Below are 3,296 nucleotides of genomic sequence, written 5' to 3' on the forward strand. Positions count from 1 at the left end.
CTCTGCGTGAGTAGTTGTTGTTACAAAGGATTGCTTTGAGAACAGACTCTGTCTTAGAATGTACTAACACAAGTAGCAGCTTGCAGGTTTCACACACAGAGGGAGAGAAACAGTACCAAAAACCAAGAGACCTCTTAATTAGTAATACCCTGGAATTTAAACTATGGGGAATCAAACTCATTTGTGATTTTAATACAGAACTTCTTTAATCTGATCCAACAAGCTCAGGGCTCTTGTAAGGATAAATACATTAAAGATAGGGAGATGCTTAGTTGCTATGGTACTGGGGGGCCATATAAGTAGCCTTGATAGGTTATATATGCTCCTGGGAGCTCAGGTTGCATTATACCTCCCTGCTGCATGATCCTCCTAAGGTTTTTGAGTAATGCATCTCTGCACAACTCCCCACGTGGGGCTGAGACTTTGTCCCACAATCCAGCCTTGTTATCTTTAATATAATCTGTACAAATTACAAGAAGAATTAGTTTCAGTGTATTCAATGCATATTTAAAATACTGACTATACTTTGTACATGTTTTGAACTATATGAATATATGTTTCTTTATTTCAAAAGAGCAGTGGAATTTATGAATTATACTACTAGATGGAGCAGACAAGTCAAATGTTTAATACTTTCATAATTTTATTTTGTTTTTCTGCCAAGTCTATCTGTAAATGATCCTTCTTAAAGAAATATTGCTGTTAGCACAATGGTATGCCTGACACCTGTGCCCAAAAGCTGTCATTTATTAAAGCACAGTTGTTAGAGTTAATTGTTCACTATTGCCTTGAAATTTGTATTTCCTGATGAGAACAAAACCAACAGTTTGCTTGACAGGTTTTATTGTATAATCAGTGATAACCACCATAAATCCTCCTCAGCTATTGTGAATAAGTGCTAATTATATAATCAGATTGTCCATGTGTCATCAAAGCTGGCTAATGGCAATGCACTTCATTTTGAGCAACACAAATGGTTGATCAACTGTCTGCAACAGGTGCAGAATTTGGCAGCAGATTTGTTTGGTGTAGAGAGAGGGGATTTGTGATGTGGTGCCTCTGCTAAATGCTCCTGTGGGTATGAGTATAGTTTAATATTTTGAGATGTTATGAAGTTTTCTTTTTCCAGAGCTTTTAACACCAGGAAGAGATGCTAGACAGACAGTCCTGAAGAATGGAATCCTCTGTCTATCTACAGACCAGGTACATATAAGCAAGCTTCCCCACACTCTCTCATCACTATGCCTCAACCATGTTATAGAGGAGTGGTTCTCAAACTTTTGTATTGGTTACCCCTTTCACACAGTATGCCTCAAGTGCAACCTGCCCTTATAAGTTAAAAACACATTTTTTATATATTTAGCACAATTATAAATGCTGAAAGCAAACTTTGGGGGGGTGGAGGTTGACAGCTCATGATCCCGATGTAATAACCTCATGACCCCCTGAGGGCTCACAACCCCCAGTTTGAGAAACTGCTCTAGAAGAGCCATCTGTAGGGTTGAGAGGGTAATTCACTCTTCATGGTCGGTCCCTGGCTTCTCCACTAACATTCATCAAGGGTGCCAAATGTTGAAACTACTTTCAAGTGTTAAAGGTTTATTGGGTTAAAAACTCAACAATGAAATAATGGTCTGAAAAATCTTTCACAGTCTATTACTGCCACTTTTTGGGAAGTTTTCCCCAATAGAATAGTGTATCCTAGATACACAAATGTTTCAAATATCAAGAATGTGTTGCTATACTTAATGTAAATGTTATAGTAGAATAGTACAGTGGAGATGCAAGTCTGAGAGCTATATTTCACTTAAAAGGGGCAGCCATTCGGAAGGATGGCCTGGTACAGAAATGCACCAACCCCATAGGAATTCTTGGACAGAATACACCCTAGACTCTTAATATGAAGCAGTGTGTAGGCAAAACTAAAGACAGAGACAACAATAGAAATCACTTGTTGAAAAAGAAAAGCAATTCTTGGCTCTGCTGATTTTCTTTCTCTTCCTTATTCTCACAATTCAAGTATGTTTTCATAGAGAAACACTTCTGAAATTATTCCATTTTTCTGATTATTCTAATCCACATGAAAATCTCTTAATAGATGACTCATTTTAAGTATCCAGTCCATGATTAACCAATATGTGTAATAGAATTACGAACATTTGCCATCAGCGATTTTATTGTACATTACCATTTTGTATTATGATGAAATATGTACAAAAGCCAATATAATATTCTCCAACTCTTTTGTCAGAAATAACTTGATTAAAGTTATTGATATAAGTCTGAGTTAATTGCAGTAACTACATATCAGAGTCCATATTTCAGGAAAGCTCCAGCTCTCTTCCTATGTGTTATCAGAGTAGCACAAAGGGAAGACAGCCAAGGCCACACTCTGGCCCTAAGTCTTCAGTTTCATATAGTTACTCCTGAATCTGAGTATCATGACAGCAAAAAAGAAATATAAGAAAACTCTTACAGTTTATGGTACTATGGTATGTGTGCTTGGAAATTGTATGTTACAAAGAAGTCACCGTCAACTTCAGAAGCTAAAGCAGCGACTACTTATTTTGGGATATTCCTGTCTGTCTCTCTCTCAGTGGTGTCCACGCTGTGGCGTGGAGGCTACTTTGTAGACTGAGGATGACTGTTTTGATTCTGTACTGAAAACGTGGTCCCTGAGCTGTGCCTGGTGACTTTTAAATGGAAGTGTTGGAATTGGCCCTGTTGCTGCCTCGTCCCCAGGTACCTCCCACCGCCTCTCCTGCAGCCTCAGAACTAGGTCTGGGGGAGCTGGAAGTGCTCTGAGAGCTGCTATCTCTTGCCTGCTTCAGCTGCTAAGCTTCCCTGCTGGCCACCTACTGCCATACTGGGTAGGGCGATGAGCGTAGTTCTGGCTTTTCTGGTGCAGGCTTCCCTTCCAGGCACTGAGAGAACAGGAGAGAAGCTCAACTGGCTGTGCCAGAGCCTAAGGAAGTGCCCAGCAATGGAAGGCTGCCCTCCCTCACACAACCAGACAGGGCAGCCTGAGAGAGGGAGGAAAAGAGGAGAAGCTGTAACTGATTGATTGTCTGTCCCTGCCCTGGTATACTTCAGAGTACCTTATGGGCTGCTGTAATTTGTATCATTTGGCAGCAGTCTTCTGAGAAACACATTCCCACTGGGGATAGCCAGAGCACAGCTGTTCCAGCCACTTCCCCTTCCCTCCTCCCACACTCCCCTGTGTGCCAGGAAGGAATGGCAATGGCTCTTCCCTATGTATTCCCTACTCCAGGAAATCCCCAGCAGGGGACTTGCAG

This window comes from Dermochelys coriacea, chromosome 4 (assembly GCF_009764565.3).
Source record: "Dermochelys coriacea isolate rDerCor1 chromosome 4, rDerCor1.pri.v4, whole genome shotgun sequence".
Classification (NCBI taxonomy): Eukaryota; Metazoa; Chordata; order Testudines; family Dermochelyidae; genus Dermochelys; species Dermochelys coriacea.